We start from the raw sequence: 17,401 nt of genomic DNA on the forward strand, positions 1-17,401 counted from the left end.
GATATATATATATAGTCATTAAAATATTTTTGTTATTTATTACTATATTTCTAAAAACACACCCGATTTTTACTCAGAAGTACAAAGCATATGTGTATGCAACAAAATCCCTTTATATATAGATAAATAGATATTTATATTAACATTATTTTTGTTATTAATATTATCTTATATGTTGAAGAAACTTAATTGGAATGGTATGGAACGCATTTGTGTCCCCATCTGTGTGGGTTCAAGTGTCTCTAGACAATGTAAGTTGACTCTTATGAAATAGTTGTGTTATTAGCTGAATAGTGGCAGCCATGTGTACAAAGTTTACGGATTCCAATAAGTATAAAGTATTGATTCCTCTTAAAAAAAATTAAAATAAATTATTAATTATTATTTAACGTTTAACATTGAAAGAATTAAAAATCTCATTCTCCATACCATACCCTAAATTAAAAAGAACCTTTCAATAGAACAAGTTTGACTTTATATTTTGAATTATTTTAATTGACATGTTATTGAAATATTTTAATTATAACTCATATTGAAATAAATTTTGTTATTAATATTTTTTAAATATCACTCTATATTAAGTTATCGATCTGCTTAACTAGAAAGTACTCATTCATATATATATATAGATGATTTGAGACTAAGCATTGAAGGAATTATAAATCTAGTGCTCATACCATACCTTAAATTAGAAAGCACCTTTCAATAGAATAAGAAATCTCTCTTAGGCTCTTTGTCTCTATAGTTGATATTGAATTATTTTAATTGACATGTTATTGAAATATTTTAATTGTAACTCATATTAAAATATTTTTTGTTATTAATATTTTTTAAATGCTACATATGAACTCCATATTAAGGATTGAATAAATTACAAATCTCCCTCATAAATAAAAGCAAAAATATAAGAAATATTTAATTTCAATTACTTTATTTCTCTATATAAAGTTGATATATGATTGTGTTACTTAATATTAACATTGAATTATTTTATTTATATTTTACACTAAACTAGCAATTGCACCAAATGTTGCAAAGGAAACATCATAAGGAAGTGGCATAGGAAAGAGTAGCATTAACAGTGAATGTGTGAGCTATGTGTGTGAGCTGCGACATCTGGAGAAAAAATCCTGGATGCGGTTAATACTCAAAACCAATTCAACAATTTGAAAGCATACAAAAGATTAAGAACTATGTTTCTTTGTTGTATAAGTCAAATACAAAACAAAAGGGAAAATGAAAAAAATCAGTAAATTGAAACTAGAATGCATATGGGCCAACATTATTTCACTCTACACCATGTCATCATACAGTTGGAATCCGAGTGTTTTGCAGTATTTGGTTTTCCACTTACAAAAAAGGATAAAAAGTCTAAAAAAACCTAAGAGTTCAAAATCATACGTGTTACTTCAAAAAACATGAAGTAATTAAAACTGCAATGCCTACTCAAATAGAGAGATTCTTCATATGAATCACATAATTGATCGTGTCTTGGAGAAATGAGGGCATCTAGAGTCAAAATGTCAAACTGAGGGCACTACTTGCTACTTTTTAATATTTTAGCTATAAATGTTGATAATGATCATTCACATATCTATTACACATTATAATAGAGTCAAAATTAAAAAAGAAATTAATGGTGTAAAGTTCACCATCATAATAAAACTATAGAATGTGTACTCCGACCACCTTAATTGAGAATATAGTGTTGCCAGTATGGTATTTGGCTAACTTCCAGGAATTTGAACCGAAGTGTTGATGTTCCTCCAAGAAACATTTTAATCCTTGATTTATCAAATAAATGGCATTCATAATCCATGTCAAACTCAACCAAAAGAGTATTCTCAAAATAAACTTCTAACTTAATCTTTTTTTATTTATGTAATTATGAATCTGCCAAGTATGCTTAAGTGTAGTCCAAGGATAATACCCCAACTTGGCATTTTGTCAATTAGTTTGTTGTGTATTATGTATAGTTAGTTCTAAATCATTGACAAGAGTTGTGAATACTGTCATATTAATGGAACTTCTTTCAAATTAAAACCACAAAGTTGATTTGCAATATTCAAAATTTGTGAAATAAAAACATAATTGACCCAATACGACATGTTCCTTTTAAGTGTTGTTCAAACAATGGACACACATCTGTCCATGTTACATATGTGCATAATTTTGGCCCTCTGAGGCGATATTCAATCATTATCCTTCAATCCTTTCATCAAACAATTATTCTGTAACATGTAACCTATAAGACAATTAACTTGTAACATATAATTTCTCTTCTATGACAATTTTCAATTCATCAGTTTGTACATGCTTCCCTATTGGTATTTTCAATTTGTAATTTAGTATTTGGATTTCTACATCTTTCTTCTTAACTACAGACTGGATTGGATTTCAATCATTTGCGTCAAATCTCACATCCAAAACTCTTTGTTGTAGTTCTAATGCAGTCAGCTGTTAGGCTCTACATTCCATTTTTTCCTACTTTGATTGTGTCTCAATTTTCATTTTAGTTACCAATAGTCTATCCCTTTCAATAGTAACCTTGAGATAATAAGTATGTATAATTTCATCTGTTTGTTTAGCTGATCTATTTTATCTCTTGGATGAATTTTATCTAATTCAAGACTTACCTCAAAGACAACATAATTTTCATGTTCTTTGCTTGTTTTGTCCTTTGGTTGCAATAATGATAACTTGGAAACATTGAGTTCATGATTTAGAGATGAAATAAATAAAGGTGTCCATTTATCACTTATTTGAGTTTGCAATTCTTTCTTTTAATCAATAGTTCATTTTTTTATCTCTCCATATTTTGTTATCAAGCTAATTGATCTCTCTTCACCTGCTTCAATCCTTTGGATGACTGTGGCAGTAGGGAATTGCTAAACAACAAAAATTCCAATTAACTCAAGTTCCCAATCTCTCTAGGTCCATGAACATTCTCTGTCAATGATTATTTTCAAATTCTTTCTTTTGAGTCCCTTGGTCTTAATCTTGATAAATTTCCTCTATACTTTGAACTCTTGGTTGTCCAGGATCTCAACTATTTTTCCAACTACTTGTTCAAAGTGTTCTTCTTCATAGACTTCTTGATTAGAAATCCATTCCCATTCAAAATGATCTTCATGTTCAGAAGAAGTTCTTTTATGTTCTTGCCTCCTTTGAGAAATAATATGTAGAGTATCACATCCCAATTGATGGTGTTTATTTAAACAATAATAGCTTAGCAGATTCTCAGCAATAGGAGCTATAATTTTTCCATTGACAACAAAAGGGACAACCTTAGGAATTTAAAAAGCAATTTTGAATTTGCCTCCAATAAAATTCCTTACAGAATCAAAGTTTTGTCTGATAAACTCTAATGCAAATAGTGTTGAAGTAAGAAATGTTGGGAGCTAGTAAGGTCTCGCTTCTTCTCCATATTCTCTCATGACTGTGTAATCCTTAAAATGGAACTAGTCACCAAACTTCCCTCTAGGACACTGCAACAACTCCTTGAATTCAAATTGAATTCTAGGGGGAACCAAACCATATATCCACTGGAAAATTTTCTGAAGAATTATGTTAGCATATTGGACAAAATATCCTTCTTTTTGTTGACATCTTACAATTTGTGACCAAGAAATGAATAAATTCATCATATCATCTTCTATATCTTCTGTGATCGATTCCTATTCTACCCCACTGGAGTCAAGGGATGCAATATGTATCTTGAGAAGAGGGACACCTGGACATGTTGAAGACAATGTGAGATTTAGAAGCTTGAATGCATTTTTTTTCTTAACGAACTTATTTTCTTCATTTTCCATGTAATTTTATTTTAATATGATATATTAAACTGATGAAATGGAAGGCAAAACAATCTATCATCATGAGCACTAGTTGTGGTTTAGAAGTGTTAAGATTTTGCTTCATTTTCCATGTAGTTTTACTGTAATATGATATATTAAACCGATGAAATGGAAGGAAAAACAATATATCATCATGAGCACCAGTTGTGGCTTAGAAGTGTTGCGGTTACATACTCTCATTACCTCATCTTCGTTGTTCTATAGCTTGTAATTTGTGATGCTTCTTAATTTTATTGTCCTTACAATTGAGACATTCTCCATTGGGAACTTGGAATGACCATAAGCATTATGATATTGACAATACTTTCATGGTTCCTTATCCTAAAGCTTGTTCCGTTAATATTTAAAGTTTAAACTTTTACCATTTTATCCATTCTTCCAAGTTGTAGTGAGTAGAAATAAATGCATAGAATTTAGAAAGAAATGCCTGTAAGAAATCAAAGCCCGGATATTTCCAATGACATATAGATAGGTGTTTGGATTTCGCACAAGTTTGTTCTAGATCAATTTTCCAAGGCTTATGATCAATTGTAGGATTCCTATGAGGGACACATAATATCACATTGGAAAAGGACCCTCCCAATATCCTAAAATCTCATAGTGTTGCAACCATATTGGCCTTCCACTATATGGTTACCTTTGTTTCTCATTTTGAGTTGATGATGCTCAAGGATCAAATATAATGCATGCTTATGAGGCACATGCCCACATTCTCTTCATCCTTTGGATGGCATGCATTGACTGCTCAAGAACATTTTTTCACTGTCATATCTTCTTACAAGTTTTTTTAAAGAGTGATGATAATTTGTTAACTTCGTTGAATGGGGCAACTTGTTGACAATAGTCAAAATACTTGTCCATCTAGGTCTTTAATTATGTAGAAATGGAAATGGTATTGGAAATGGTGATATAGTAGGAAACATTAGTTGTAATAGTAGAGGCTTGAAGAAAAAAATAAATGAAAAAGAATCTTATAACTAATTTTAAATCCAAACATGGAAATCGAAGAAGACTTACAACACTACACTTATATCTTGTGGCACATAGGATAAGACTCAATAAAAGAGATTTGTGCTAATAAATACACATACATATAAAAGACACCATTATTTAATCATGCTTATTATTGACATAGGAAGAGTAGCACTACAATAATTGTACTATGTTATATGTGAATGTTGTCACCATAGTTTTAATGGAACATATCATGGTTTGCAACTAAATTTTATATGTCTTTCAACCACACTAACCGTAATAACTAAGAATGAGTTGTTTTGTCCCTTGTTACATTAAGAAATGAGGCATTCTATAGCCCCATCCTTGAGGCCAACTTGCCTTTGAAACCTAGATCATGGAGTAGTGAAATATTCCTCATTATATATCAAATCATTGTTTTTAACACCTTAAGGAAAATGGTGTCCACGAGTTACTTTTTTATCCATGATCTTTGCATAATGCTTCCCTTTGATAGGCTTGTGTACATACCTTGCACTTTTCATCTCATGAACTTCTCCCAATTCCACTAAACTGAGAAGCATCAATCGCATGGGATTCTTCTTATGTGTGCAACAACACTACACACTCTTGCTCACTAGGTCTGAAAAGTAAATACATTTTCCAATCAAAAGCTTACAATAAGAAGGAAGATGGCCTATCTAAATAATTTAATAATTCAGCTTCTAGATAATATATCAAGAACCATAAAATCACACTCCTGATTCTGATTCATGAACCTAGGATTCAGTGAGTGATGAAGGTTTTTGTCAAATATGGAAGGTACAAATTTCTCAAATGACTTGCTAACATTAATTGTCATATGATCCATCCAAAACCATTCAAATCAAACTCCCTACAATTGGATGCTATACTAGTGTCATCATTAGCATTCAAGTCTAATTCTTCAGTGAGCTTGGAAAGCTTGTTAAAGCTTACTGAAGGACTTTCATCTTCATCCCTATGAAGCCCTACCAATTCACCCTTGTGACAAACTTCATGCAAAGAGAAGCTCCTAGGCACTTCTGGTTTAATTACTTGTTGTCCTACACATGATCCATTTACTTCCATCTGTTTTTCCCTTGCATCAGACATGCCATAGCCATTTTCTTTTGTTTGTACCCTAAAACTTGTGGTCCTCTCCCATAAATTTCCTTTGGTTGGAATTGAATTCTTGTCTGAATATTTTGGATTAGTTGGAGAGGACAAAAAAAATTCATCTTGTTTCATATTTTCTTCCCAACCCAATTGCGTGGCACTCAATTCTCACAAACTGGCATCTTCTCTGGTCTCAGTCTGCCAAAAAGGTACATTTCTATTCTATAATGTTCTCAATCTTTTATTGCCAATTTTTTTCATATTTCGAACTAAATTATTTTCAGAACTCCCATTTGATGTCAAACAACTATCCATTGAGTAATCTGTGACCTGAGATTGTTGATTAATGCTATGCATAGCTTGTACCATATGTTGCTACTGTTTGTATAATGATGGCATTTAAGGTAAACTAGGAAAAGTAATGTTGAGGCATTCACTAGACACTTTTCAAGCCAATTCTGAGATTTCTGCATGGGTAACTTCTAATCCAACAAACCCAAATTGTGGCCAGCAAGAGTTTCCTTCACCTTTTCTAGTACAAACTGCAAGTACTTACCTCGAACTTCAATTCAGAGCTAGAAATGTTGTCGTACCTATTTCAACCATGTTAGATTAAGAAAACAACAACCAATATTGAACTTCTTTCCCATTCTTTCTCTTTTCACCCCAAATTAAGAGAGCTATCTAGACAGAATCAATGGAAACACAGCTTAATCTCAGCTCTCATATCAAGTTCAAAAATAATTTCTTTTCATTTGAACATAAAATTAATGCTAGAACAGAAGGTGATTACATGAAGTAACTATCCGAAATAAAATTCACAATGAAACTTCTTGGAGCAGAAAGTACAACCCAAATATTGGCTTCCTTGCTAGTCATATTAACCCCAAAGTATCAAATACTCCTACGTTACTAGAAACAATAATTGCAAAATGGGTATGACATGAGAAAAAAATTCTAAGGGTTTGTACAAGTAACCTTTTTTGGTTTTTTAATATTTTTTAAAATTATTAATGTGAAAATAATAATTCCAGAGAAAGTAACCAATTTCATGCTCTTTGCTGCTTGACATGGTACCTTTGTATATTTCCTCTACAATGGAAAGAAGAGTTCCCACTAAGGTTTTAAGACTTCAATTTTTTAAAACATAAGTTCTTGAGAAGTAATTGAGAAGGTCACTATTCCCTTTACCATGGAAATAAAATCACTCACAATTTGCAATTAAATTCTCAAGAGTTAATCGAGAAAACAAAGGCATGAAAATCCAAGAACGTGGATAAAGATAATTGCAACAAAGCAGAGGAAAAAAATAAAAACGCAAACAAAACCTAATGGATCCCAACCTTATTCAACTCTACTATGTGACCTAGAATTACACTGAATGGAATGTGGTTCTAGCTCTCCTCCAGGATCAAAGAGTCCAAGATCAAAGAGCCAACCTTGTGCAACTCTAGTATGTGACCTAGAGTTACACTGAATGAAATGTGGTTATAGCTCTCATCCAGGATCAAAGAGTTGAATGGTAGCTTCCAAACTCTCAAGCCTGGACTCACACAATACAATGTAGTGACAATGATCAGCATTCCTAAAACAAATACAATGAAGAATTCAAGCACTCTTTCAGGGTAGATCCACTCATTTGATAAAAAATGAGGATAATACACAAGAAGTTCAAGTATAAGCTATGTTTAACAAAGTGAAACTAAATAGTTAGTTTCCCAGAAAAAACAGAAGTTATAAGTTGTATTAAGGTTACAATTGTATATCGGTAGCACTACCCATTTAAAGAATGTGTTAAACATAAGCTAGTACAGTAAAGATATCTTGCAATTACAGACATTGCAGTGGTTCTATTAGTACATGTTGCGATTAAGTTTAAATCAGATTTTGGATAACCTACTAAAATTCCTCAAGCTGACAAAATCATTTGTAAGCAGGCCATCACAACTACCAACTGATTCAGATAATGAGTATTATAATTAGTCCATTGTTCTTGAAGCAAAAAATAAATGAACAAGAATTTTATCACTAATTTTAAATCCAAACATGGAAATCAAAGTAGACTTACAACACTACACTTGCATCTCGTGGCACATAGGATAAGACTCAACACAAGAGACTTGTGCTAATAAATACACATACATATACAAGACACCATTCTTTAATCATGTTGATTACTGACATATGAAAAGTAGCACTATAATAATTATACTATGATATATGTGAATGTTATCATAGTAGTTGCAATGGCACATATCATGGTTTGCAACTTAACTTTATATCTCTTTCAACCACACAATAAGTAATCATGAGCCATTTTGTCCCCTGTTACAAAAAGAAATGAAGCATTATGTAGCCCTATCCTTGACTCCAATTGGCCTTTGAAACCCAAATCATTAAGCAGAGAAATATTAGACTCATTATATATCAAATCACCATTTTTAATAGTTGAAGGTATAGGGTGTCCACAAGTTACATTCTTATCCATGCTTTTTTCCTAATTCTTCCCTTTGGGAGGCTTATCCACATACCTTGCACTTTTTAGGTCATGAATGTCTCTGAATTCCACTTTATTAAGTAGCATGAATCTAATAGGATTCTTCTTATGTGTGCAACAACACTACAAACTCTTGCTCACTAAGTCTTCAAAGTAAAGACCTTTGTCTTAATCTCTAGGGCGTTGACCCGCTGTTCTAGGAAGACCCACCTATATAGAGTAAAGACATACCTAGGAAAGGCCTGCCTGTAGAGGAAAGGCTTACCCCATTACTAATTTGATTTGGGGAAAGGAATAGGGAGTGAAACTATTAAGTTACTGTTTGGGTCAAGGAAATGTTTGGTAAAATGGGAACCAACTACCGGATCATTAGGGAAATCCATCTGGGAGGGAGTTTTCCCCTTATCCTTCTCTTGTTGCTCAAGAGACCAACCGATAACAAGCCAAAGGGAAATGTTATGAGTTTGGAACCCAGCTCGGAACCTCTTGCAAGAGGATCTTTACCCCGTGTTATTTTTTGCGTGGGCTTGTATCCTGTACCCCATGTCAGTTGGTGTGGGCTGAGAATTAGTTACTGAACCATATAATTTGGGCTAATCTATAATGATGGATATGGTGTTATAGTTTCTAGCATTCTCAAGATTCACTCCTATATCATCTGTGTCTCCTTTGAAAGTTCAACCAGTGTCAAAGACAGTTACAGGGATAGTGTCATTGTGACCCAAAGAAGCCATAACAGAGTAAATGGAATCAATTTGAGGATCTAACATATTGTTATAGGTGAACCATTTTGGATATCAAACCCTTGGAGACTGCCCAAACAACACATAGTCTGATTGTCTCTGTATGCAAAATAAGGATATGCATTCACCATGAATGGAGAACATATATCATCCAAGAATTTGAGGAGAGGCTTCGTAATTTTTTAAACAGTAGTAGAAAATGTGGTGGTTAGAGGAAATGAACTTGAAAGGATAACCATACTATGTGGAGTATATGCCTTAATCTTGTTGTCCAATCCTAAAGCAACCAAACCAAAATGAATGTTCTGTATTGCAGGCACTAGAGTAGAGTCTAATGACCCATCACTCTTTGTAAGGACCTCATTCCCTATGGTGATTAGAATTATTAAGTTTGAAAGGTAGTAAGGAGTAATCCTTTGAGCCACCCAAGCTTGGCCTATAGTTGGGCTTTCACTTATCCTCTGGACTTTCTCATTCTCAAGACCCACAACAACTGCAATGCCTGTGTTGGAAAATTCTTGCAGTATAGAGGGATCTGAGTTGTAGATCTTGACTCTATTGACAATGGTGTTTCCAAGTATCTTAGCTCGCTACTCTGGTGATGGAAAATTGTTCCCTTTTGCCCCATAGTTTACACCAATTCCACGGTTTGGCTGGGGTGATGCCTCTGGCTCATTTTCCCCTACAATGTGAAATACCAAACAACATACAACCATAACCCACATTAACCTAATTTTTGACCTTAATGGATGTAGGAACCAACATGCAGCCACTGATGCTTCAAAAGACATAGTCTTTATATATATGCAATGGATAATGAAGTTATTAGATCGAATTCTTACCTGTTGAAATCAAAAGAACCAAAGAACTGAATTATAGGCAACAACCACTAGATTTTTACATGAATACAGTGTTTGACAACAGTGGCAAAGTTCAAGTCAAGTGAGACCAGCGACGAGCCAAAAAGAAAACAATGATGTTGTGGCAATGGTTTAATAACCCTTCCTTCCAACTACCTTCAAACTACTTTCTTCTAATTGAAGGGCTAATCATTTCCAAATTGTCTAACATATAATATAATGGCGCAGAGTGATGACAGGTAGTGGAGAGGGGAGTTCTTCTCAGAGGGAATGCCTTACAATGTAAATATGTTTTTGTTATTATTATATATTCTTTAAAAATAACATATGTCATCTAAATATAAAATGGAGTACATATATCCCTCATACTAAATTATAATATTAATATTATTTTATGTTGGGTTTGAATTCTAGTTTTATTAGTAAAATAATTACACCTCTCCTTCATATTAAAAGTAGAAAGCAACTATAGACAAAATTACAAATAATTTTTTTGAATTAGTTATATGTCTTTATATAAATTGAAGTATTTTATTTATGATTGACATTGAATTTTTTTTATTATTACTATTTTTTAATTTGATCATGTATATATAATTTTATTTTTTTTAAATGTAATGTTATGGGATACCATCTTCTCCATACTATGTTGTAGAATGCCTCTCAATGTGAATATTGATGCAAAACTAGGGATGAATAGATCTTCATTATAGTTGGATTGAAAGGCTCCCAAGACTACCATGGGTTAACACTTGTGGGGGGTGCGGGTGGCATAGAGAAAACCACCCCATAATACCACCAAGTCATGTGGATGTCCTAAATCTCATGTAGGGTCCCCCTATTCTTTCTGTCAAACCACTTTTGTAGCCCCTCCCTCCACCACCCCAGGGGCAAAAACCACCTTGTTTGTTTGGGCTAAGAGCTGAACCACATGTTCGATCCCTGAATTTTAGTTGTGGAAAATGAAACGTCACGTGGGTTAATATGAAGGCTCTATATCCATCAATCCGAGTTTTCAACTTAGTATTTTCCAAGGGTTCGATGACCTGATTTTCTCTTGATACTATATGAAGTTTTTGAATGCCCCAATGTACATAGATGTGGATGCCTTTGTAAAAAATGTGGTCCACCCTACTACCTCAAAGAACTAGATAGTCCCACAACCATAGATAGACTGCTATTAGTTCGTGATTATTTATAGCGAGAGGTTATAAAACTAAACAAAACCATTTGGAAGGAAACAAACAACAACTCTAGAGGGCATAACCCAAGCCCTGAAATTTAGATTACACAAAACAAGACAATTACACAGGATTTAGTAGTTTCCATCATGTTATACTCAACTTGATCTTCTTTCCCCAGTTGGTCCTCTATATCGTCCTTCACTATAAAATATCTTGAATAAAATATGGAAGTTGTTAGCTACCAAACCTCTCATATTTCTACTACATCTAACCCTCTTCTGGAAACTGATGACACCACATCATAATAAACTTTCTACATCTATACCTTGAGGGCACTTTAGCATTACCTCCAAACTAATACATATTCTCCTAAATTAAAATAAAACAATTTAAAGAAAATGAAAAAGGGAATTTCTCCCTTTGGTGAATACATATTCTTTTGAGATTCTCTTACATCACACTCTCGTAAGGGTTTCTCCATTGGGTTTTCAACATCCATGCCAAATTTGGAAATTTTGGTTGCTATAATCCAATTGGTATCTTCTATTGGTTCTTTTCTTCATTTGAACAAACAATACAAGTGTTATCTTCCTCTAGTTCTCTTAGTCACCCTCTTTTATAGCATTAGTTCAATCTCTTTCTAAACTACATTTTGGAATTGGTCCTCCCATTTATACATCTAGCATTCATGACTTGTAGGTAAATCTGTTGTTGTAATGCCCCTGTCATTTATAATGTAATTTATTAATATTTATTTAGGCTAGTGAGCCGAACTGAGATTATGAGGCTAAAGTTCCCATCTAGAAAAGTTAAATATAGCATGGGGCTAGCATGCTGAGGTACTTCTAAGCCTGTAAAGGTCGTGAGGCCTTAGAGCTTGAAATATAATTAATGTAATAAAATATTATAAAAATAATAAAATAAGGCTAGCAACAGAGCCCAGTCCATAAAAAGGTATTGGGGGCACAACTCCAAGGAAAAAGTGCAACAATTGGATACTTTTGGTGAAAAGTGCACTTGGGACCCATGAGGGTTCTAGAGGGTGCCACGTGGAAAGTTAAGCCATGCATATATAAAGAAGTGTAGGTTGGATATTTGGCGAGAGGTGGGGGGGGCGGGTTGGCCAGTGAGTCTTGGGGAAAGGACTCTCAGACTGATTGATGGCCAGTGGGTCCTGGGATTGGATTTTGGATAGGTCGGAGTGTAGTTATTAAGTTAATTGTGCCTTATGGATGCATTCAATTTTATAACATGAACCCTCAATGTTGACGGTTTATGTTTTGCAGGATGCGTGGAGCCCTGGAGCGGCACAGATGTTGGGTTGGAACATTGGAAATTAGCCTGGAGTGTGTCTGGATCCCTAGAGCACTATGATTGTTTAGCTATTGTTGCCTTTGGAGTTGTCATCCTAGCTCGGGGGTGACCTGATGGTTAAGCTTATGAACCAGAAGGGCTATGGTTGGGAGGAAGATGGAGAGCCCACAACTAGTCTGCTCATTAATACAAATAAGTATTATTTTTTTGGTGTCTTTCTGTGTATATTTTATGTGCATTTATGCAATTTTGTTGTAAACTCTAATTTGGGTAATTATCCTATTATATATTTTATGTTTGTTTTGTGCCTTAAAAATTGCGTATTATTAGATTGGTTAATCCTGGCTAGGGTTTGGCATAATTACAAGAATATTTTTGTTGTGGTGCTTAACTGTTGTTATATGTGATGTAGGGTGTTGGCTTATAGGGGCCCGACCTAGGTTCAGAAGTGTTTTAGCCAAACAAATCCCGAAACTACTGGCCCTTCCGACAACAGTCCGTGGAGTGCAGACTGAGGTCTCACCCGAGGTAGCATGGGAGGGTGTTGGAACCAGGTTTTTGCACCCTAGGGATGTCTTGAGGAGGTCTGGAGAGTTCACAGACTGATCTTTCGTACTTGTAATGTTTCGCGTAGCTATCCGATCTTCACGTAGCCCTAGTACTAAGTGCGAAGAGGCGCTGTCTAGATCCCCTATCCTTAGTATGTTTTTATTATAGATCTGACTTATTTTAGTATTTTTTTTATCGATCGTTCAATATTTGTAACTAGTGCATGCAAACATAAACCTTAAAGAGATGCATAAAATCATAACAGAAGACTAACCACATAGATCTACGAGTAGATGCACAATATTTTAGAATCACTTATCTTTTAATTCTCTTCTGTTCCAGTACAATCCAATTCCACCTTGCGCACTCAGCTGTAGGGGTCCGTGCACACAGTTGCGGACTCCACCAGGTCTCTGTGCACACAGCTGTAGAGCCGCTTCTACTACTACAACCCTTAACTCAGACTTACAGACTTAGAGCGAATATCATAGTCAACAACCCATAACACTTCAGATCTGATCTAAAACTTAAAAAATGCCTTCTACACCTAGAGCTTTTCTCTATTTATAGATTCCCATGGTCCGTAGACCATAGGTAGGCCGACTTACTTTCTATTATTTTACATTATTTTTGGGTGGACAACCCTTTGACTTGAGTCATTACAACTCAGGCTCTGCGCACTTCGCAGAGCCTTTACAATACCATTACCCAAAATTGTGGGCTTTAAGCCCCAAAACCGTTACGCGAGGGATCCACTGCCCAACAGGCCCCCAACGCAAACCTTGTGACTCATCTTGAGTCACTTGGCTGGTGTTGTGATCTGTGCTCGGAGTCCATCTAGCAAACTCTGTGCTTCGCAAACATATGACACACATTCCTTCGCTCTCTATTGTATCAATTGTGCACGACTCTCTAATGCATCATTGTCAAAGGCACCCTCTTACCTTTTCACATATGTGTCCTACATTAGGGCCAGCTTCCCCTTGATCGTGGCAGTGATCGTGAATGCTTCCTTAAGCCAAGGTTGTATGCATGTTTTAAGCCCTGCTTCTTTTTGGCGTGCGGTGTCCACCTGTTCTTTTAGAGCCTGGGCCTCCCTCATCTTGGCCAATTGCTGAGTAAGGGTGACCATCTGTATGGTCCCCTGAACATTTTCATAGGCCTATTATAATTCCCGTGCTTTTGTCTCTAACTGTTGTAGCACTGGGTCCTCCTGTAGTGAGGTGAGCGTGAAGAGGGACTGGTCCAACAATCCCATGTAGTCCTGTATAGCATGCTCTATCTCTTTCAACCCCTATTGAATGGTGTGGTGTTGCTACTCTCTGACTTCTAGGGGTGTAGGGGACTGTGCCTTCAGTCGTAGCTCCGCGATCTGCAGGTTTAGCCCCAACTGAACCTTCGCATCCTCCTCTTGGGTACTGCAGATTCCAGTTGCCAGTTGATGAATCTTTTCTATGGTGGGGAGTACCACTGGCACAGCCAACTCTGGAATGCTGCTACAGGCCTCCTCCACTACCTGTTCTAATCCCTAGTTTTGGGCGACCATGCTGTCACACTATAGGCTGAGCTATTCTAAATCTACCTTCTACTCACTCAAAACCTAGAGAGCGCAGCCCTCTCTGGAATGAAGCTCAACAATTACTCCATCTTGTAGCTAGTATAGGGTTTCTCTGGGAAGGGCGACCAAATTCAATCCCCAGCCCCTCATGTCCCTTGCGGCTTCTGATAAGACGATGCCTTCTGGTAACACCAAAGTGTTCGTTGTGCATGTGCACACCATCTGCTCAGCTTCGGCTATACCTTTTGCAAGGTATGGTGTCATCACTCCTGGGCGTCACACCTGTAATGCCTGCAACTGTGCTCTGAGCACCCCCAACACAGTTGTTTGCTTCGTCATAAATCTTTCAGAGCATCCTTAGTGACATCACGAACTAGTTTGCTACTGTCAATAAGGTCTCCCTCCATGGTCTTTGTTGTCTTTGTCTTTTTGCATGTGGGTGGATGCTCCTTGATGTGCGACCTCTTGAGTTGGGTCAATTTTATTGTAAGGTCCGTGCATTCCTGTGTCTCCACCTCCCCCTGTATGTTCTATTCAGTGGACATTTCCCAGCCTTCCTCGTTCTCCTCATTGGGCACAGTTGTGGTTTGTACCATCTGCTCTATTCCTGCTACCTAAACCGCCTTTCGCTGCGTGGCCGCTTCCTGTTCTTGACGCTTTCTTTCCGCCAGCTTCACGATATGCAAGTTGGTCTCCCTCTTCTCTTTCTGGGCCATGATATTTTCCAGTTCTACCAAGTCCGGGGCGCACCACTCTGGAGACCGTGGTGCCATTACCTCGAAGATTGCATCATCTATGGTAATGAACAACAGCTTTTCCCGTGCTTGGGATGGATCCTTGTGCACCCAGATATAAAGGTCATGCATATCCGCCTTGAATTCTACCGCGCTTTGTAAAATGTTATATATTGTCGAGGACAAGTGTGGCTTCTGGTTGATCCATGTTCGTAAGGTCACCTCTAATAATTCCCAAAACACTTTTATCTCCTGAATCCTCGTCGCGTCTTTGGTTGCCCAGAGCGAGGTGTACCTCACGGCCTCGAGTAGGTTCCTCTCAATGGTGGGAAACTCACTATTTGCTAACAGCTCCATGGCAACCAACAAGATGGATAAGAGCAACCACACGTAGTAGAAGGTCTTACCCTGGTCCTAGGATTCCCTACAATTCGTCAAAAACTCATCACGGAGAAAATGTGCCCAGTTGAATTGGACCCCTTCTACACACTACTCTGGCAATGCAATTACAGATGCTGGCACTTCGTCTTCGTGACATCTCCTCATGAGCTTGGTGACCAGTAGCTGGGTGGTGACTTTCACCCCTCGGTCCTTGATGCTTGCTATTTCATACCCTCACTTCCTCTTCTCTATCTTATATTTCGCCTTCATAGCTTCTGTGATGCCCAAGTTGCTGCTCTTTCCTCCGATGTCTATGGGATTACTTCCTCTAATGGGTAGCTATGAAATTTGGTGAATTAAGTCAGCCATGATGGGAATTGGCTCCTCCAGCCAAAGATACCCATCATGTACTAGACATAGTAGCTGTTGGATTACAAAAATTGTGATGGGCACGCGGTCGTAGTGGGGTATCCACCGCAGATGGAGTAACCCAGCCTTCTCCACATCGTGCAACCATTTCTGCTGCAGTAATTTCTCTGCAGCCAACTTGGGGAACTTCTCACTATCCGCGAGGTCCCAGTCTTCGAATTTTATTTTTAGTACCCATCCCAACGGTGGACCATCAAACCTTATCTCATCCAGAAGAAGCGGGGTTTGGAGCACACTCTTCGTGGCCTCTAGGTCCTTTGGTATCTTGGCTATCCCTTTCCATGGGGAAATGTAGGGTGGTAACTCTATCACTGAAAGTACTTGGGAGACATTCTCCTCCTCATCGTCCTGTGCCTCAATTTAGTCTATCAGGGATTGCAAATCTTCCTCCTCCTCCTTTGTTTCAACGGTGACAACTTTTCCCTTCTCTGTCATTGACAATTTACTGACTCTTGGGTTTTGTGGTGATACCTAGACTGGCCCCATTGGCTATTTGTTTTTTTGTGGTCACGGCGTGCATGGGGAATTTGGTACCTCTGGTGCACCTGCTGCCTCTCCAGGCTCCTCCTAGGTCACCCGGGGCTCTGGGGTAACTTCCGTGAATCGCACTCTGGCTCTCGACATTGTGTCTATATTAGATTCGCTTGGTCGCATACTCATGGGTGGCAAGGTAGCTTGGTGCTCACTGCTCTATACTGGCTCAAATATCAAACAACCAAGTGTTGCTTCGCAGCTACCCCATGGAATTTTATAGTAACTTTTGAATTTGAACTTGGCCATTCCCTCCATATCTAAGTCAGCAGTACCTTCTTGGCAGCAGATCATCCTGAATCTAGCTCTTAATGGTCCGTCGCCTGCTCCTTTCTACCTTAAATTAGACCTCTTGTCATGAACAGTGACATCAACGGTCACCTCCCAGCCTACTCACGTAGCAGCGCAGCCCCTTATGCGCGACCGCGACCCCTATGACAAATTGGCCCTACGCGGAACCCCCTTTCTGCGCAGCTCTTCTACAGACTTGTTTATAGTCCTATGCCTTCTTTCAGCTACTTGGAGCACTGAGACTGTGCTTCCTATAGATAGTCAGGTGGTCGCACCCCTGGTGTGAGGCTTCTATTTTCCTACTAGCCGGGCTGCGGGCACCCTTCAAATACCCTTACGTCCGGTAGTGTGTCACGTTCTTCTTTGTGTGGTATGCTCCCTT

The 17,401-nt window shown here is 37.2% G+C and overlaps 1 pseudogene; it reads right to left on the minus strand.

The window, feature by feature from the left end:
* Window positions 1–5,669: 5,669 nt before the first annotated feature.
* Window positions 5,670–14,992, minus strand: LOC149248378 (myb-related protein 2-like; annotated as a pseudogene).
* Between the last annotated feature and the right edge of the window lie 2,409 nt (window positions 14,993–17,401).

Source organism: Pinus tabuliformis, chromosome 7 (genome assembly GCF_031772625.1).
Source record: "Pinus tabuliformis cultivar Carrire ecotype Pingquan chromosome 7, CPIR1, whole genome shotgun sequence".
Classification (NCBI taxonomy): Eukaryota; Viridiplantae; Streptophyta; class Pinopsida; order Pinales; family Pinaceae; genus Pinus; species Pinus tabuliformis.